This window comes from Zootoca vivipara, chromosome 1 (genome assembly GCF_965207765.1).
Source record: "Zootoca vivipara chromosome 1, rZooViv2.hap1.1, whole genome shotgun sequence".
In the NCBI taxonomy this organism is placed as follows: domain Eukaryota; kingdom Metazoa; phylum Chordata; class Lepidosauria; order Squamata; family Lacertidae; genus Zootoca; species Zootoca vivipara.
In genome coordinates, this window is record NC_142582.1 from 115,045,445 (window position 1) to 115,067,426 (window position 21,982).

The 21,982-nt window shown below is 41.8% G+C and overlaps 1 protein-coding gene across 1 annotated transcript in view; it reads right to left on the bottom strand.

Moving 5' to 3' along the window:
- LOC148687716 (alpha-1-antitrypsin-like) overlaps positions 1-21,982 on the bottom strand; it is a 126,177-nt gene that overhangs the window by 41,584 nt on the left and 62,611 nt on the right. The window lies entirely within an intron of this gene.

Below are 21,982 nucleotides of genomic sequence, written 5' to 3' on the forward strand. Positions count from 1 at the left end.
ATTAGAAATAAAACATACGGCTGGTTATTGATAGACCTCAGAATGAATTAATGCCTAAAACATTTGGCTGTTGAACAGGTTTTTTTAAATCTACCCCTCTGCATTTCAACAGGTAGATCTCCTGATGCTGAGCCTAACGCAGGGTTTCCCAAACTTGTGTCTCCAGCTGTTGTTGGACTACAACTTCCATAATCTCTGACCTCTGGTCCTCCTAGCTAGGAACGATGGGAGTTGTAGTCCAACAACAGCTGGAGAACTAATTATGGGAAACCCTGGTCTAAGGGTTCACAGGGGATCTCTTCTTCTATTTGTGTAGTCTTTGGCATTAACTGTAGATATCCATGATTTCTAATGAATTCTCAATTGGTCTTGATGGCATAGGAACTGAGTGACAAGTGCTTCTTCACATTGGTTGGAGTCTTCCATCTTTTTTCATTGTCCAATTTAGCCAGAACAGGGTCTCCTGGATTGCAGTCGGATAGTACACTAGCAGAATAGTGATTATTGCAAAAGTATATGTAGGATTCTTTAGTCTTTGTGTCCCACTCTGCAACTTTTCTTATATTAGGCCATGTTGATGTGAATTTCATTTCAAGGCAGAATCAGTTGTCCTAAGTCAGGCATCCCCAAACTGCGGCCCTCCAGATGTTTTGGCCTACAACTCCCATGATCCCTAGCTAACAGGACCAGTGGTTGGGGAAGATGGGAATTGTAGTCCAAAACAACTGGCGGGCCGATGTTTTAAAACGAAATATAGAATAAACAAGATATTAATAATATGGATGTGAGAATTATTACTTGTAACATGAACGGTCTTAACAACAAGGTGAAAAAGAATAGAGTGGAACATTTTTGGGGTAAGAAAAAACTGGACATAATTTGTCTGCAAGAAACACATATAACAAGAAAACATCACCGATTGCTAGTGAATAAAAAAATGGGGGAGGAATTTATTGCATCAGACGTCAAAAAGAAAAGGGGGGTGGTAATATATGTGAATTCAAAATGGAAACCAGAACAAGTATATAAGGATAATAATGGGAGAATTGTGATGGTAGGAATTCAGGGGAGATTAGAAAACATCATTGTAGTTGGAATTTATGCTCCCAATGAAGCTAAAGCAGAATTTTATCAGAAATTGGAAGATCTGCTATTGGATTTTTGTGATCAAAAAATTATTTTGCTTGGAGATTTTAATGGGGTGGTATCACCAGAGATTGACAAATTGAGTGAGGAAAAAGGGGGAAAAGAGGGTAGGCTACCAAAAGGTTTTTTTCAATTAATAGAAAAATTAGATCTCCAAGATATTTGGAGATGCAAACATCCATTTAAAAAGGAATTCACGTATTATTCCCACCCCAACAATTCGGAAAGCAGGATTGATCAAATTTGGGCATCAAGAAAAATATTGATGAGGTGTAAAAGAATAGAAATAGGGGAAGGAATTAGTGGCAAGGAGATGGAGACTAAATGAGTTATTACTGGAGGATGAAAATATTGTCAAAAAAGCGGAGGGGGTGTTAAAGGATTATTTTGAAGTGAATTTAAATCAAGATACACCATTGAATGTAGTCTGGGATGCTGGGAAAGCTGTAATGAGGGATTTTTTATCAGTCAAAGTAGCTGGAGGAGGAAGGAAAAAGAAAAGAAATTAGAAAGCCTATTATAAGAGATTAGGAAAAATGAAATTGAATTAGGGGAAGCAAAAGATCAAAAAAGAGAGGAATTGAAGAGAGCTATATGAATTTTGCAAAATCAGGTTGCTTCTTTATTAGACAAAGAGATTGAAAATAAGATAAGATATTTGAAACAATTTTTTTTGAATTCTCTAACAAGGCGGGGAGCATAGCTGCCAAGTTATCCCTTTTTTAAAGGGATTTTCCCTTATGCTGAATAGGCTTCCTCGCGAGAAAAGGGAAAACTTGGCAGCTATGGCGGGGAGATATCTAGCATGGCAGTTAAAGAAAAAGCAGAAGGAAAAAATTGTAGACAAATTAGTAGAAGAAGGTAAAGTAATAGTGGATCCCAGGGAAATTAAGGACTCTTTTGTCCATTTCTATACCAAATTGTATAGTGAGGAAAGAGTAGATCAAGATGAGATAGAAAGATATTTGAAAAAGACAAATATAACAAGAATTGATGAAGGAAACATGAAACCGCTGAATGAACCATTCTCGATTCTGGAGATACAGAGAACAATTAGGAAAGCAAAAAAACGGGAAGTCACCAGGAACTGATGGACTACCAGCTCTATTTTATAAAAAAAATGAAAAAAAATTAATTGAACCTATGAGGATTCTAATGAATAAAATTATTGAAAAAGGAGATATACCAAAATCTTGGGAAGAGGCATACATCATGGTGATTCCAAAACAAGGTTCAGATACCAACCAAATTAAAAAAAATAGGCCAATTTCCCTCCTTAATAATGACTACAAGATCTTCGCAGTTTTGTTAGCTACTAGAATGAAAAAAATAATGGAGAAATTAATAAATAAAGATCAATCCGGCTTTCTTCCAAAAAGATTTATGCATAACAATTTGAGAAATGGTTACAGGTAGGTAGCCGTGTTGGTCTGGATCGAAGTAAAATAAAAAAATTCCTTCAGTAGCACCTTAAAGACCAACTAAGTTTTTATTTTGGTATGAGCTTTCGTGTGCATGCACACTTCTTCAGATACAGTGAAATGGAAGTTTCCAGGCACTTATGTAGAGAAGGGGTGGGGAGGGGTGGGGATGGGGAGGGGGGATCACTCAGAAGGGTGGTGGAAATGGGTGATTGACTGACTGATAGCTGTTGATGACCGCAAACGACTGCAAATGGTTTTGCATGAAAAAGCAAGGGTTGAGATGGCTGAAGATCGCTTATCATGTATAATGAGATAAGAACCCGATATCTCTGTTCAAACCAGGTCCCTCCATGGTTTTGAGCTTGGTGATAAGTTGCAATTCAACTTATCACCAAGCTCAAAACCATGGAGGGACCTGGTTTGAACAGAGATATCGGGTTCTTATCTCATTATACATGATAAGCGATCTTCAGCCATCTCAACCCTTGCTTTTTCATGCAAAACCATTTGCAGTCGTTTGCGGTCATCAACAGCTATCAGTCAGTCAATCACCCATTTCCACCACCCTTCTGAGTGATCCCCCCTCCCCATCCCCACCCCTCCCCACCCCTTCTCTACATAAGTGCCTGGAAACTTCCATTTCACTGTATCTGAAGAAGTGTGCATGCACACGAAAGCTCATACCAAAATAAAAACTTAGTTGGTCTTTAAGGTGCTACTGAAGGAATTTTTTTATTTTACTTCGATCCAGACCAACACGGCTACCTACCTGTAACCATTTCTCAAATTGTTATGCATAAATCTTTTTGGAAGAAAGCCGGATTGATCTTTATTTATTAATTTCTCCATTATTTTTTTCATTCTAGTAGCTAACAAAACTGCGAAGATCTTGTAGTCATTATTAAGGAGGGAAATTGGCCTATTTTTTTTAATTTGGTTGGTATCTGAACCTTGTTTTGGAATCACCATGATGTATGCCTCTTCCCAAGATTTTGGTATATCTCCTTTTTCAATAATTTTATTCATTAGAATCCTCATAGGTTCAATTAATTTTTTTTCATTTTTTTTATAAAATAGAGCTGGTAGTCCATCAGTTCCTGGTGACTTCCCGTTTTTTTGCTTTCCTAATTGTTCTCTGTATCTCCAGAATCGAGAATGGTTCATTCAGCGGTTTCATGTTTCCTTCATCAATTCTTGTTATATTTGTCTTTTTCAAATATCTTTCTATCTCATCTTGATCTACTCTTTCCTCACTATACAATTTGGTATAGAAATGGACAAAAGAGTCCTTAATTTCCCTGGGATCCACTATTACTTTACCTTCTTCTACTAATTTGTCTACAATTTTTTCCTTCTGCTTTTTCTTTAACTGCCATGCTAGATATCTCCCCGCCATAGCTGCCAAGTTTTCCCTTTTCTCGCGAGGAAGCCTATTCAGCATAAGGGAAAATCCCTTTAAAAAAGGGATAACTTGGCAGCTATGCTCCCCGCCTTGTTAGAGAATTCAAAAAAAATTGTTTCAAATATCTTATCTTATTTTCAATCTCTTTGTCTAATAAAGAAGCAACCTGATTTTGCAAAATTCATATAGCTCTCTTCAATTCCTCTCTTTTTTGATCTTTTGCTTCCCCTAATTCAATTTCATTTTTCCTAATCTCTTATAATAGGCTTTCTAATTTCTTTTCTTTTTCCTTCCTCCTCCAGCTACTTTGACTGATAAAAAATCCCTCATTACAGCTTTCCCAGCATCCCAGACTACATTCAATGGTGTATCTTGATTTAAATTCACTTCAAAATAATCCTTTAACACCCCCTCCGCTTTTTTGACAATATTTTCATCCTCCAGTAATAACTCATTTAGTCTCCATCTCCTTGCCACTAATTCCTTCCCCTATTTCTATTCTTTTACACCTCATCAATATTTTTCTTGATGCCCAAATTTGATCAATCCTGCTTTCCGAATTGTTGGGGTGGGAATAATACGTGAATTCCTTTTTAAATGGATGTTTGCATCTCCAAATATCTTGGAGATCTAATTTTTCTATTAATTGAAAAAAACCTTTTGGTAGCCTACCCTCTTTTCCCCCTTTTTCCTCACTCAATTTGTCAATCTCTGGTGATACCACCCCATTAAAATCTCCAAGCAAAATAATTTTTTGATCACAAAAATCCAATAGCAGATCTTCCAATTTCTGATAAAATTCTGCTTTAGCTTCATTGGGAGCATAAATTCCAACTACAATGATGTTTTCTAATCTCCCCTGAATTCCTACCATCACAATTCTCCCATTATTATCCTTATATACTTGTTCTGGTTTCCATTTTGAATTCACATATATTACCACCCCCCTTTTCTTTTTGACGTCTGATGCAATAAATTCCTCCCCCATTTTTTTATTCACTAGCAATCGGTGATGTTTTCTTGTTATATGTGTTTCTTGCAGACAAATTATGTCCAGTTTTTTCTTACCCCAAAAATGTTCCACTCTATTCTTTTTCACCTTGTTGTTAAGACCGTTCATGTTACAAGTAATAATTCTCACATCCATATTATTAATATCTTGTTTATTCTATATTTCGTTTTAAAACATCGGCCCGCCAGTTGTTTTGGACTACAATTCCCATCTTCCCCAACCACTGGTCCTGTTAGCTAGGGATCATGGGAGTTGTAGGCCAAAACATCTGGAGGGCCGCAGTTTGGGGATGCCTGACTTAGGACAACTGATTCTGCCTTGAAATGAAATTCACATCAACATGGCCTAATATAAGAAAAGTTGCAGAGTGGGACACAAAGACTAAAGAATCCTACATATACTTTTGCAATAATCACTATTCTGCTAGTGTACTATCCGACTGCAATCCAGGAGACCCTGTTCTGGCTAAATTGGACAATGAAAAAAGATGGAAGACTCCAACCAATGTGAAGAAGCACTTGTCACTCAGTTCCTATGCCATCAAGACCAATTGAGAATTCATTAGAAATCATGGATATCTACAGTTAATGCCAAAGACTACACAAATAGAAGAAGAGATCCCCTGTGAACCCTTAGACCAGGGTTTCCCATAATTAGTTCTCCAGCTGTTGTTGGACTACAACTCCCATCGTTCCTAGCTAGGAGGACCAGAGGTCAGAGATTATGGAAGTTGTAGTCCAACAACAGCTGGAGACACAAGTTTGGGAAACCCTGCGTTAGGCTCAGCATCAGGAGATCTACCTGTTGAAATGCAGAGGGGTAGATTTAAAAAAACCTGTTCAACAGCCAAATGTTTTAGGCATTAATTCATTCTGAGGTCTATCAATAACCAGCCGTATGTTTTATTTCTAATGTAGAATTTATATAGTGCAGCCTGCAAGTAACTGGAGGGAGGAGATGTAATGTAGTATTAACTGCTATACTGCTACTTCAACAGAAAATGCTGTTTCTCTATTAAGGAAAAAAAATGGCAGAGCTGTGGAAGAAGCAAGAAGGGGCATTGGAAATTTAATATGTCTGTTTTTCTCATTTTTAATTGTACTCAAACAGCTCCCCTTTCCATTCCTCAGGTACTATGTGTACTCTTGGTGCTACAGGTATGTGTTGCATTCAACCTTAAGTGTCATGTTCTACATAGTAAATTAAAACATATATTTCATATAAGAACTTCCATCATATATGTGTGTAGATTGGGACCCTAGTATACATCAGTTTACATCTGTTTTCCTCTCGATGTAGCTCTTCATGTGACCCTCAGCTTCTGCACAATTCTCAATGTTACCAAGGAAAATGTCGGCTTGATGTTTAAAAACATTTGGCAGAATTCAAGAATTTCTTAGAAGAGCTTGTTCATCTGTGAATAAGGCTCTCCTGGGTTTCAGGAGGAAATGATGGGAATCTTAATGTACTTCCTGCTTACTGATTTCAGTTTGGTTAAAGCCACGTCATGACAAATGCTGGCTCAGAGTGGTGCTTTTATCCTCCAGTAAGCGGCACAGGAAAGATAAAAACAAAACATTATTGCTGCCATTCACTGAGAGAACCTAAAAGTAGAATGTTCTGCTCAAATCAATTCACTTTGTGTTACTTTCATGTAGGGTGGCGGTTATCACTTGTAGACAGAGAGTGGCCATTGTTAATGGCAGGAGTGGTCTGTGTTCCTCTTACTCAATTTTCCCCCTCTTCCATTCCTCAGGAGTCTCATATGAGAGAAAGAAAAGCTGTGGAACCCTCAAATATCATCATAGCAACTCCACACCATTTTTTTTCCAACTTGTGGCACCATGAGTTTCCCAATGGAATCTTTAGAAATAAACTTCTTTACATTTGATTTTACACTGGAGTGAAATCACACTTTAGTTCACGGTTTTTGCAATCTGTAAAGTGATGGAACGAAGCACATCCTCCCTTTAATCCCTACTCAATGACAATTCACTTTGAACTTCACTGGCAAAACTTCCCATACTATGAGGGCTAGGTTTTCCTAAATCCCACTGTTTAACTACAGCTCACTGGAAGTGGATGCAGTTGAGTTGCTGAATGACCACATATTCTTGTTTTTCAAACCATAAAGTCGTGATCTTATCAGCTGGTGCAGCATTGGATAGAAACCAGTTATGTGTCCTTACCCAGTTGGCTGCAGCAGCAGCAGGTAGAAGCAATCGAGGGCCATAAATAGAATGTAACCTAGGGAGAAGAGAGCTTACTCTACAAGCAAGAGGGAAGAGCAAACATCTCAGCCCAAAGGAACAAGTGTCAAAGTAAAAAGCAGCACGTTTTGGGGGAAACCCAGGTATGTATACAAATGATCTGAGAAATGTTGGTTGATAATTCACCATCCATAAGGGACAGTGAGTGTGAATGGGGAGACATACAGGTTAACATCAGGCCACCTGACCCCTTGCAGAAGTGGCTGACTCTAAAAGGCTGCTGTTCTAGGAGCACCAGGCCCTGGTGAGACTGTATACCCTCTGCCTGAGTGGGTGAAGCAGCTCAGGACACTCCCCAAACTAAGACACCTTTCAATAGTGCTGTGGAAGGGAGAATGCAAGGCAAGCCTCCTGAGGATGTTGGGCAGCATCACTGGCAAGGATGATGAGGGAGAGGAAGCCCCAGGCAGTCAAAGCAAGTTATGCAGATGTGTGAAGGGACAGTAAGTAATACCCATTTATTGAATCATTTGATCAAAGTAATTCTGACCAATAAGGGCACAGTAAGCTCCCCATGTCTGCTGGGATCCAAATCCTCGCAGAACGTACAACTCAGGAGATAAATTCGTAGAGTAGGAGACCTATGGAAAAGAGCTAAAGGTAAAGGTAAAGGGACCCCTGACCATTAGGTCCAGTCGTGACCGACTCTGGGGTTGCGCGCTCATCTCGCATTATTGGCCGAGGGAGCCGGCGTATAGCTTCCAGGTCATGTGGCCAGCATGACAAAGCCGCTTCTGGCAAACCAGATCAGCACACGGAAACGCCGTTTACCTTCCCGCTGTATCTACTTGCACTTTGACGTGCTTTCGAACTGCTAGGTTGGCAGGAGCTGGGACCGAGCAACGGGAGCTCACCCCATTGCAGGGATTCGAACCGCCGACCTTCTGATCAGCAAGCTCTAGGCTCTGTGGTTTAACCCACAGCGCCACCTGCGTCCCTATGGAAAAGAGCTAGTGTTGTGTAAAACTAGGACATAGTCAACAAATGAGAATGACACATTCCCAATAAATTTTACAAAAATAATTCTTTTGAGTAGGTTTCCATAGAAGAGTGCAAATATATGCTGTTGTTTGTTTGTCTTCGTGTGTGTGTGTGTGTGTGTGTGTGTGTGTGTGTGTGTGTGTAGGAAATCTGAAAGTGCAATGAAACCCGCCATCCAGTTCTCCTTGTTACTGATTGTCCTTCAAGTCCACAATGGCCATGGAGATAAAGATCCACTTCAAGAAAAGCTAGCTTCCAGCATTGCTGACTTTGCTTTTAAATTCTCCAGACAAGTAGCTTCACTCCAGAGTGGCAAAAATATCTTCTTCTTCTTTTTTATAATAATATTTTATTAATTTTCCAGAAAAAAAGATTAACAAAACACTAAACACAGTAAGAAAAAAACAAGGTAAAAAAGAAAAATACAAATACAAAAAGCAGACAAAAAACAAGAACATTTAAAACATTATGTCTTATCTCCTCACATTGTATATTTGGGACCTCCTCGGGTTCCCTTTCCTGTGGTTCTTATGCACATTCCTGATTAGCAAATTCTATATCAAAATTTTAACCTTATAAAAACTCCTTCTTTCCCTCTAAATAACATCTTCACATATTCCACAGTTTTATTTACAGCTTAATTTCTATTCTAAAATATTACTTTAGCATATTTTTTTAAATACAATTTGAAATCTTTCCATTCTTCTTCCATCGCTTCTTCTCCCTGGTTGCGGATTCGTCCGGTCATCTCAGCCAGTTCCATGAATTCCATCATCTTTGTCTGCCACTCGTCAATCGTTGGTAACGTTTGTAGCTTCCAGTACTTAGCTATCAAGATGCTACTGAAGGAATTTTTTATTTTACTTCGACCCAGACCAACACGGCTACCTACCTGTAACCTTAGCTATCAAGAGTCTCGCTGCAGTGGTGGCATACATAAAAAAAGATACATTCTTCTTGGGAATCTCCTTTCCTACAATGCCCACTAGGAATGCTTCTGGTTTCTTAACAAATGTGTATTTCAACACTTTCTTAAGTTCATTATAAATCCTATTCCAGAAGTCATTCACTAGTGGACACGTCCACCACATATGGTAGAAAGAGCCTACTTCTTTGTTAAATTTCCAACATTTATTATCATGGTTATGATAAATCTTTGCTAATTTTACTGGTGTAAGGTACCATCTATACATCATTTTCATTAAATTCTCTCTTAATGAATTACACGCCATAAACTTAATAGTCTCTTTCCATAATTTTTCCCAGTCTTCCATCATTATATTATGTCCCACATCTTTTGCCCACAAAATCATAGCATTTTTTGTTTGTTCATCTTTCGTATGCCACACTAACAACAGTTTGTACATTCTGGAAAGTATTTTCATCTTGGGTTCTAACAATTCTGTTTCCACCTTTGACTTTTCTGTTTGAAAACCGACTAATCTATCCATTTTAAACACTTCATTTACCTGGTGGTATTGGAGCCAATCAGCTAATTTACCTTTCAACTCCTCATACGTTTTTAACTTAAATTGGTCTCCATCTTCAATCAGCAAATCTCTATATTTCAGCAAACCGGTCTCCATATTTAACCTTTGGCAAAAATATCTTCTTCTCTCCTCTGAGTATCTCCATGGCGTTTTCAATGATTGGCATGGGTACTAAATCCAACACCCAAAATCAAATTTACAAAGGACTTGGATTGACTTCAATTGACACAAGCAAGATCCATAAAGAATTTGAACAGCTCATTCAGAGGCTGAACAGAATTCTAGGCCTCCCTCAGGGTACTCCGGCAGCCTTCTTAAGAGTGGAAGTAGGATTACCTTCTGTGTCTGCCAGGGCCCACTTAAGATTTCTGCGTTTTTTCATCAACCTCGCAGATGCCTCAAACACCTTATTGACTAAACAAGCCTTTGTATCTTTACAACATAATATTACTTGGCGTCAAATACAATCTGCCAGATACAATCTACCCAAGTTTAATACTCTCAAACTGTGGAGCCCTGATAAAGTTCGGGAATGGATCTTTGAAAAAGACGCCTTTTTAGACACCACAAAGATAAAAAAAAATCTGGGTTTTCCTACTGGTTTCCCCGAGTAAAGGCAGTCAAAATCTGTTCCAACTACCTGGTGGATATCACTGATCCTACACTTCAGAGAGCTTTCACCATGGCACAATGTTTCAAACATTGCCAACTGCATACCTGACCGGTAGATTTACAAAAATCCCAGCAGAACACCGTTTATGCCCTTGCTTCATGAAAATTAAAGAGGATCTTATACATTACCTCCTCTATTGCCCCATTTACTCGGGCTTTAGAGACGCGATGCTGCAAACTATACCCAACTATATAATCAATCCTGAAGATAGAGTAAAATTTTTGTTAGTTGATGCTAACCCACGAATTACCCATGTGGTAGCAGTCTTTGTGATGAAGGCCATGAAAGCCAGGAAAAGATTTATGGATGATAAAGAAAAGACCCCTTCATCGTCTGTTTAACTCGTTGCTTGTTTTCCTTCTCTTTCTGTTTTGTGGGATGGAGGTTTTGTTGGGATAGTATGTAATGAATTTTAACATTTTTAATTATTGTTGTGTTGATATTTGTGTACAGGCATGGTCCTCACAATAAACGGTGTTGTTGTTGTTGTTGTTGTTGTTGAGAGATATCTTAACAATTATTTGGTGACTGCTATTCCATATAGGGACACAGAGAACAGATCTTATATGAAAGCCAGAAATCTGGTCAGCCTAGGACATGAGAACAACACAATTAGTGACTAGCATGGTATATGACTTAGCATTTGTCCAACATGTCTAGCAAGTGATATGCACAAAAGGTTGCATTACTACAAACAAACTGAAATTCAAATTGATTAAAAGAACTGGCAATAATCTTTGAAAATTCCTGGAGAACAGGCGAAGTTCCAGCAGACTGGAGGAGGGCAAATGTTGTCCCTATATTCAAAAAGGGGAAAAGAGAGGACCCAAACAATTACCGCCCAGTCAGCCTGACATCAATACCAGGAAAGATTCTAGAGCAGATCATTAAGCAAACGGTCTGTCAGCACCTGGAAAGAAACTCTGTGATCACTGAAAGTGAGCATTGGTTTCTGAAAAATAAGTCATGTCAGACTAATCTGATCTCATTTTTTGACAGAATTACAAGCCTGGTAGATGAAGGGAACACTGTGGATGTAACCTATCTTGATTTCAGCAAGGCCTTTGACAAGGTGCCCCATGATTTTCTTGTAAAGAAGCTGGTAAAATGCGGGCTAGACAATGCTACCATTCAGTGGATTTGTAACTGGCTGGCTGACCAAACCCAAAGGGTGCTCATCAGTGGCTCCTCCTCATCCTGGAGAGTAGTGACTAGTGGGGTGCCACAGGGATCTGTCTTGGGCCCAATCTTAATCAACATCTTTATCAATGACTTGGATGATGGGCTTGAGGGCATCCTGAGCAAATTTGCAGATGACACCAAATTGGGAGGGGTGGCTAATACCCCAGAGGACAGAATCACACTTCAAAATGACCTTAACAGATTAGACAACTGGGCCAAAGCAAACAAGATGAATTTTAACAAGGAGAAATGTAAAGTACTACACTTGGGCCAAAAAAAATGAAAGGCACAAATACAGGATGGGAGACACCTGGCTTGAGAGCAGTACATGTGAAAAGGATCTAGGAGTCTTGGTAGACCACAAACTTGATATGAGTCAGCAGAGTGATGCAGCAGCTAAAAAAGCCAACGCAATTCTGGGCTGCATCAATAGGGGTATAGCATCTAGATCAAGGGAAGTAATATTACCACTGTATTCTGCTCTGGTCTGGGCTGGATGGCCCTTGTGGTCTCTTCCATCTCTATGATTCTATGATTCAATAGCCACTCTCTGTCTAAAAGTGATGACAACCGCCCTACATTAAAATAGCACAAAGTGAATTGATTTGAGCAGAATCATAGAATCATAGAATCATAGAGTTGGAAGAGACCACAAGGGCCATCCAGTCCAACCCCCTGCCAAGCAGGAAACACCATCAAAGCATTCCTGACAGATGGCTGTCAAGCCTCTGCTTAAAGACCTCCAAAGAAGGAGACTCCACCACACTCCTTGGCAGCAAATTCCTCTGCCGAACAGCTCTTACTGTCAGGAAGTTCTTCCTAATGTTTAGGTGGAATTTTCTTTCTTGTAGTTTGAATCCGTTGCTCCGTGTCCGCTTCTCTGGAGCAGCAGAAAACAACCGTTCTCCCTCCTCTATATGACATCCTTTTATATATTTGAACATGGTTATCATATCACCCCTTAACCTTCTCTTCTCCAGGCTAAACATACCCAGCTCCCTAAGCCGTTCCTCATAAGGCATCGTTTCCAGGCCTTTGACCATTTTGGTTGCCCTCTTCTGGACACGTTCCAGCTTATCAGTATCCTTCTTGAACTGTGGTGCCCAGAACTGGACACAATACTCCAGGTGAGGTCTGACCAGAGCAGAATACAGTGGTACTATTACTTCCCTTGATCTAGATGCTATACTCCTATTGATGCAGCCCAGAATTGCATTGGCTTTTTTAGCTGCTGCATCACACTGCTGACTCATGTCAAGTTTGTGGTCAACCAAAACTCCTAGATCCTTTTCACATGTACTGCTCTCAAGCCAGGTGTCTCCCATCCTGTATTTGTGCCTTTCATTTTTTTTGCCCAAGTGTAGTACTTTACATTTCTCCTTGTTAAAATTCATCTTGTTTGCTTTGGCCCAGTTGTCTAATCTGTTAAGGTCATTCTGACGTGTGATCCTGTCCTCTGGGGTGTTAGCCACCCCTCCCAATTTGGTGTCATCTGCAAACATTCTACTTTCAGGTTCTCTCAGTGACTGGCATCAATAATGTTCTGTTTTTCTCTTCCTGTGCTGCTTACTGGAGGATAAAAGCACCACTCTGAGCCAGCATTTGTCAAGACGTGGCTTTAACCAAACTGAAATCAGTAAGCAAGAAGTACATTAAGATTCCCATCATTTCCTCCTGAAACCCAGGAGAGCCTTATTCACAGATGAACAAGCTCTTCTAAGAAAATCATGAATTCTGCCAAATGTTTTTAAACATCAAGCCGACATTTTCCCTGGTAACATTGAGAATTGTGCAGAAGCTGAGGGTCACATGAAGAGCTACATCGAGAGGAAAACAGATGTAAACTGATGTATACTAGGGTCTCAATCTACATACATATATGATGGAAGTTCTTATATGAAATATATGTTTTAATTTACTATGTAGAACATGACACTTAAGGTTGAATGCAACACATAGCTGTAGCACCAAGAGTACACATAGTCCCTGAGGAACGGAAAGGGGATCTGTTTCCAATGCCCCTTCTTGCTTCCTCTACAGCTCTGCCATATTTTTTTACTTAATAGAGCAACAGCATTATTGCACTAGAACAAACTACAACAGCAGCATGACTCACTGCCTCAGTTGCACACAGTGCCACCTATAGTTGGAGTAGCAGTATAGCAGTTAATACTACATTACATCTCCTCCCTCCAGTTACTTGCAGGCTGCGCTATATAAATTCTACATTAGAAAAAAAACATACGGCTGGTTATTAATAGACCTCAGAATGAATTAATGCGTAAAACATTTGGCTGTTGAACAGTTTTTTAAAATCTATCCCTCTGCATTTCAACAGGTAGATCTCCTGATGCTGAGCCTAACGCAGGGTTTCCCAAACTTGTGTCTCCAGCTGTTGTTGGACTACAGCTTCCATAATCTATGAGCACTCCACAACAGCTGGAGAACTAAGTCTGGGAAAAGCCTGGTCTAAGGGTTCACAGTGGATTTCTTCTTCTATTTGTGCAGTCTTTGGCATTAACTGTAGATATCCATGATTTCTAATGAATTCTCAATTGGTCTTGATGGCATAGGAACTGAGTGACAAGTGCTTCTTCACATTGGTTGGAGTCTTCCATCTTTTTTCATTGTCCAATTTAGCCAGAACAGGGTCTCCTGGATTGAAGTCAGATAGTACACTAGCAGAATAGTGATTAGTGTAAAAGTATATGTAGGATATACTTTTACAATAAAAATGCTTCATCGACTATGCAAAAGTTGATGCTTCATCGACTATGCAAAAGCCTTTGACTGTGTCGACCACAGCAAACTATGGCAAGTTCTTAAAGAAATGGGAGTGCCTGATCACCTCATCTCTCTCCTGAGAAATCTCTATGTGGGACAAGAAGCTACAGTTAGAACTGGATATGGAACAACTGATTGGTTCAAAATTGGGAAAGGAGTACAACAAGGTTGTATATTGTCTCCCTGCTTATTTAACTTATATGCAGAATTCATCATGCGAAAGGCTGGACTAGATGAATCCCAAGCCGGAATTAAGATTGCCGGAAGAAATATCAACAACCTCAGATATGCAGATGACACAACCTTGATGGCAGAAATTGAGGAAGAATTAAAGAACTTTTTAATGAGGGTGAAAGAGGAGAGCGCAAAATATGGTCTGAAGCTCAACATCAAAAAAATCAAGATCATGGCCACTGGTCCCATCACCTCCTGGCAAATAGAAGGGGAAGAAATGGAGGCAGTGAGAGATTTTACTTTCTTGGGCTCCTTGATCACTGCAGATGGTGACAGCAATCACGAAATTAAAAGATTCCTGCTTCTTGGGAGAAAAGCAATGATAAACCTAGACAGCATCTAAAAAAACAGAGACATCACCTTGCCGACAAAGGTCTGTATAGTTAAAGCTATGGTTTTCCCAGTAGTGATGTATGGAAGTGAGAGCTGGACCATAAAAAAGGCTGATCACCAAAGAATTGATGCTTTTGAATTATGGTGCTGGAGGAGACTCTTGAGAGTCCCATGGACTGCAAGAAGATCAAACCTATCCATTCTGAAAGAAATCAGCCCTGAGTTCGCACTGGAAGGACAGATCCTGAAGCTGAGGCTCCAATACTTTGGCCACCTCACGAGAAGAGAAGACTCCCTGGAAAAGACCCTGATGTTGGGAAAGATTCAGGGCACTAGGAAAAGGGGATGACAGACGACAAGATGGTTGGACAGTATTCCTGAAGCTACGAACATGAGTTTGACCAAACTGTAGGATTCTTTAGTCTTTGTGTCCCACTCTGCAACTTTCCTTATATTAGGCCATGTTGATGTGAATTTAATTTCAAGGCAGAAACAGTTGTCCTAAGTTGTGTGCTCATCAAGAGTTGTGCAGGACTACCGTGTTTCCCCTTTTTTAAGACACCGTCTTACAACTTTTTCCCCTCAAAAAAAAACACGGTGGCTTATTTTCAGGGGGTGTCTTTTTTTTTTTTAAAGTGCCGGTACAACTGGGTCCCACTGGCTCAGGACGCTTGGCGCTCTCTTCCGTGTGCATTTTCTGCCTCTTCTATTCTCTCCGTTTCCCCTCCTCCCCATCCTGAGTCAAGGGCTCTCCTTCCTTGGAGGCTTCTAAGCAGAGGCTGGATGTCCACCTGCCTAGGAGACAGACGTGCACAAGGGGGGGAGGGCTTCACTCTGTGGATTTAAACCTCGTAGGATGCCAGAGCAGGAGGTATACACGAAGCTGCCCATCTCCCTCAGCAGCTTTAGGTGCTTCTCCTCCTGCTTCGGCTTGGTGCTCGCCGCCATGGCTTCAAAGGCAGCGGCAGCTGGGTGTGTGTGCGCGCGGAGGTATAGAGGCTGCTCCCCGGGCTCTCTCACACTGGCCGGGGAATGGGAGGGAGGCCGGGACCCGTCCCGCTCCAAGACGCTAGTGAGGGAAGCGCAAGGGGGACGAGGCTAGGGCCTGCGCCTCTGGCGCGCGCAACCCCAACTGACGGACCGACGGAAGGAAGGGAAGAGGGAAAGGGAAGGAGGGGGAGAGGAGCGGCGTCAGCTCTCGGCGAGGAGGCCGGGGTAGCTGAATGACGAGCTGAAGAGGAACCTGCGCGGCACCTTTTCTCTGTCGGGGGGGGGGGGGAGATGCGATCACAAACAGAGAGAGATGGACGCGCACACAGGGGGGGGAGAGAAAGACGCACGGGGGGAGAGGGGGAGAGAGAGAGACAGACAGACAGACGCGCGTGCACAGAGAGAAAGAGACTGACACCCACAGAGAGAGAGAGAGCGGTGCTGCTTTGCACTTTGTCAGCGCTGCAGCCGCCGCCGCTTCCGAGCGCCAACCCGACCTGGCAGGCTTCCTCCTCCTGCCACGGTCGGCATTGCAGGAGCTGGGTCCTGCTGGCTTGTGCCCTCCGTGCTCCGTGCGGCACTGCTGCACGCTTTATTGGCGCTGCAGCAGCCGCCGCTGCTTCCGGGCACCGACCCAACCTGACAGGCTTCCTCCTCCTGTTGCGGCCGCCGTGCTGGGTCCCGCTAGTTGGCTGGGGCGCTCAGTGGTCTTGCTCCGCACGTCGCGGAAGTATGGCTTATTTTCGGGGTATGACTTACATTTCTCAAACGATTAAAAACCCTGCCATGCCTTACTTTTTGACTACGTATTAAAAAAGGGGAAACACGGAACTTGCTTTGACTGCCTGGGGCTTCCTCTCGCTAATAATCCTTGCTAGTGATGCTGCCCAACATCCTCAGCAGGCTTGCCTTGCATTCTCCCTTCCACAGCACTATTGAAAGGTGTCTTAGTTTGGGGAGTGTCCTGAGCTGCTTCACCCACTCAGGCAGTGGGTATGCAGCCTCACCAGGGCCTGGTGCTCCTAGAACAGCAGCCTTTTAGAGTCAGCCACTTCTGCAAGGGGTCAGGTGGCCTGATGTTAACCTGTATGTCTCCCCATTCACACTCACTGTCCCTTATGGATGGTGAATTATCAACCAACATTTCTCAGATCATTTGTATACATAACTGGGTTTTCCCCAAAAGGTCCTGCTTTTTACTTTGACACTTGTTCATTTGGGCTGAGATGTTTGCTCTTCCCTCTTGCTTGTAGAGTAAGCTCTCTTCTCCCTAGGTTACATTCTATTTATGGCCCTCGCTTGCTTCTACCTGCTGCTGCTGTAGCCAACTGGGTAAGGACACATAACTGGTTTCTATCCGATGCTGCACCAGCTAATAAGATCACGACTTTATGGTTTGAAAAACAAGAATATGTGGTTGTTCAGCAACTCAGCTGAATCCACTTCCAGTGAGCTGTAGTTATACAGTGGGATTTAGGAAAACCTAGCCCCCAGATTATGGGGAGTTTTGCCAGTGAAGTTCAAAGTGAATTGTCATTGAGTAGGGATGAAAGGGAGGGTGTGTTTCATTTCATCACTTTGCAGATTGCAAAAACTGTGAACTAAAGTGTGATTTCACTCCATTGTGTAAAACCAATTGTAAAGTAGCTTGATTTCTAAAGCTTCCATGGGAAAACTCATGGGGCCACAAGTGGAAAAACATGGTGTGGAGGTGCTATGATGCTATTTGAGGGTTCCACAGCTTTTCTTTCTCTCATATGAGACTCCTGAGGAATGGAAGAGGGGGGGGAAATTGAGTAAGAGGAATACAGACCACTCCTGCCATTAACAATGACAACTCTCTGTATACCATTGATGACAACCACCGCCCTACATGAAAATAACACAAAGTGAATTGATTTGAGCAGAACATTCTACTTTGAGGTTCCCTCAGTGACTGGCAGCAATAATGTTTTGTTTTTATCTTTCCAGTGCTGCTTACTGGAGGATAAAAGCACCACTCTGAGCCAGCATTTGTCATGACGTGGCTTTAACCAAACTGAAATCAGTAAGCAGGAAGTACATTAAGATTCCAATCATTTCCTCCTGAAACCCAGGTGAGACTTATTCACAGATGAGGAAGCTCTTCTAAGAAATTCTTGAATTCTGCCAAATGTTTTTAAACATCAAGCCGACATTTTCCTTGGTAACATTGAGAATTGTGCAGAAGCTGGGGGTCACATGAAGAGCCACATCAAGAGGAAAACAGATGTAAACTGATGTATACTAGGGTCTCAATCTACATACATGGAATACATGGATGGAAGTTCCTATATGAAATATATGTTTTAATTTACTATGTAGAACATGACACTTAAGGTTGAATGCAACACATACCTGTAGAACCAAGACTACTGCCTCAGTTGCACACAGTGCCACCTATAGATGAAGTAGCAGTATAACAGTTAATACTACATTACATCTCCTCCCTCCAGTTACTTGCAGACTGCACTATATAAATTCAACATTAGAAATAAAACATATGGCTGGTTATTGATAGACCTCAGAATGAATTAATGAGTAAAACATTTGGCTGTTGAACAGTTTTTAAATCTATCCCTCTGCATTTCAACAGGTAGATCTCCTGACTCTAAGCCTAACGCAGGGTTTCCCAAACTTGTGTCTCCAGCTGTTGTTGGACTACAACTTCCATATTCTCTGACCACTGGCCCTGCTAGCTAGGAACGATGGGAGTTTTAATCCAACAACAGCTGGAGAACTAAGTATGGTAAACCCTGGTCTAAGGGTTCACAGGGGATCTCTTCTTCTATTTGTGCAGTCTTTGGCATTAACTATAGATATCCATGACTTCTAATGAATTCTCAATTGGTCTTGATGGCATAGGAACTGAGTGACAAGTGTTTCTTCACATTGGTTGGAGTCTTCCATCTTTTTTCATTGTCCAATTTAGCCAGAACAGGGTTTCCTGGATTGAAGAGCCGAAACGTTCCAAAACAGAGCCATTCGGGAACCGAGGTTTGACTGTACATGTTTGCTGTGGCAACTGGGGCTCCCCTCTTTATCTAAAAGCCTTCATTTTTAACATGTTGACATTTGCATAGGACAGCAGCTACCAAACTAAGGTCCGGGGGCCAGATGCAGCCCAATCGCCTTCTAAATCCGGCCCGCGGACAGTCCGGGAATCAGCATGTTTTTACATGAGTAGAATGTGTCCTTTTATTTAAAATGCATCTCTGGATTATTTGTGGGGCATAGGAATTCGTTCTTGAGGGACAGTGGACCGGCCCCTGCTGAAAAAGTTTGCTGACCTCTGGCATAGGATTTAGCACTCTACTAAGTTCTTTTTCAGGGCAGGAAACATGTTACACTTTGGAAATGAGGCACATGAATTTCACATATTTACAATAACCAGTGTGTTTTACAATCAACTTTATTTTACATTTAATTTGCAGTCAGTGGCATAGTCATCCTTAAAATCAACTGCTAGTTTTTATATTGGGCTGATTCCAAAGCATCTGTAGAACAAAGGGGGGACCTCTTTCCTGACTAAGAAAGCTGACAATTGGAAGTCTCGAAATGGTCCCCTTATGTTCATGGATGAGCTGGGTTTACTATTCTCCCCATGAAAAGTATGGGCTCATCATCTGATGCCCTTAAGACAAAAACGTATGGGCTGTTAAAGACCAGAGGAGTGGGAGAGGGGCCAGGAGCAGCTCCAAACCCAGAGCTCATAACGACAGCAGCTGCTGCCTTGGTGGAAACCATCACAGCCTCCAACAAATCACAGATGAAAAGGGAGACACACGCCCTCTCCTCATTCAAAGGATGGTCTCCCATTACTTCCCCAATCACTGTTCTTCCCCATGGGTACGGGATGTGTGTGTGTTGGATATAGGAATACAATGCAGAGCTAAAATGACCTTATATAGGTTTGCGGAGAAAAGACATGAATCCCCTTTGGGTGAGGGCACACCACCAGTAAAAGAATAAAGAAAAGTATAATATTTCAATATAATAAACACTATTTTACAAAATAATAGTAATAATATACTTCCATCAATCTCACAACACTTCCTTTCACATTTCATAGTTTATCTATATTTCAGTATTATTTTCATCATAATATCTAATAATAATAATAATAATAATTTATTTATATCCCGCCCATCTGGCCGGGTTCTCCCAGCCACTCTGGGCGGCTTCCAACAAAATACTAAAATACAGAAATCCATCAAACATTAAAAGCTTCCCTAAACAGGGCTGCCTTGAAATGCCTTCTAAAGGTCTGGTAATTATTCTTCTCTTTGACCTCTGGTGGGAGGGCATTCCCCTGAGTGGGTGCCACTACCGAGAAGGCCCCCTGCCTGGTTCCCTGTAACTTGGCTTCTCGTAGTGAGGGAACTGCCAGAAGGCCCTCAGCGCTGGATCTCAGTGTCCGGGCTGAACGGTGGGGGAGGAGACGCTCTTTCAGGTATACAGGACCGAGGCCGTTTAGGGCTTTAAAGGTCAACACCAACACTTTGAATTGTGCTCGGAAACGTACTGGGAGCCAGTGTAGATCTCTCAGTACCGGTGTTATGTGGTCCCGAAGGCCGTTCCCAGTCACCAGTCTTACTGCCGCATTCTGGATTAGTTGCAGTTTCCGGGTCACCTTCAAAGGTAGGAGATAACCAGAGCATGCACTACTCTGGTGAGGCAGTGCGCCGGCAGGTACGGTTTCAGCCTCGGTTACAGATGGAGCTGATAGACAGCTGCCCTGGACACAGAATTAACCTGCGCCTCTATGGACAGCTGTGAGTCCAAGATGACTCCCAGGCTGCGCACCTGGTCCTTCAGTGGCACAGTTACCCCATTCAGGACCAGGGAGTCCTCCACACCTGCCCGCCTCCTGTCCCCCACAAACAGTACTTCTGTCTCGTCAGGATTTAACTTCAATCCGTTAACCACCATCCATCCTCCAACTGACTCCAGACACTCACAAAGGACGTTCACCGCCTTCACTGGTTCTGATTTGAAAGAGAGGTAGAGCTGGGTATCATCCTCATACTGATGAACACCAAGCCCAAATCCCCTGATGATCTCTCCCAGCGGCTGCATGTAGATGTTAAAAAGCATGGGGGAGAGGACAGAACCCTGAGGCACCCCACAAGTGGGAGCCCAGGGGTCTGAACACTCATCCCCCACCACCACTTTCTGAACACGGCCCAGGAGGACGGAGCGGAACCACTGTATGACAGTGCCGCCAGCTCCCAACCCTTCTAGACGGTCCAGAAGGATGTTATGGTCGATCATGTCAAATGCCGCTGAGAGATCCAGCAGGACTAGGAAACAGCTCTCACCTTTGTCCCTAGCTCGCCGGAGATCATCGACCATCGCGACCAAGGCAGATTCAGTCCCATGGAGAGGCCTGAATCCCGACTGTATATGCATATATGTATATATATGTATGTTTCCCCTTTTCCATTCGCAAGGTTGTTCTAGACACAGCCAAATTTTTACATTAGAACCTTGTCTTTCTAAATAATCATTCAAGCACTTCCATTCCTTCTTGACTGTATTCATTGGCTTTAGTCTTATTATATCCGTCAATTTGGCCAGTTCCAAATATTCACATAATCTACATAACCATTCTTCTTTGGTCGGTACCTGGTTACCCTTCCAGTACTTAGCCACCAGGATTCTCGCCGCTGATGTTGCATACAAAAAGAATTTAGTGTTTTCTCTAGGAATATCACTATTCAATATTCCCAAAAGATATGTTTCTGGTCTTTTGCTGTGTGAAGTTCTTAGTAACTTTTTTATTTCTTCATGGATCATGTCCCGGAACTTTCTGATCTCTGGACATGTGCACCACATATGCTAGAAGGTTCCAATCTGCTTTGTGCATTTCCAACACTTATTACTAAGCGATTTGTTCATTTTAGCCAATCTCTATGGTGTTAAATACCACCTATGGTGCATTTTCAGGTAGTTTTCTCTTATTAAATAGCATGCTGTAACATTTATATTTTTGTCCAGTTTTTCCCACTCTTTACATTCAATTACATAACCTTAGTCCTCC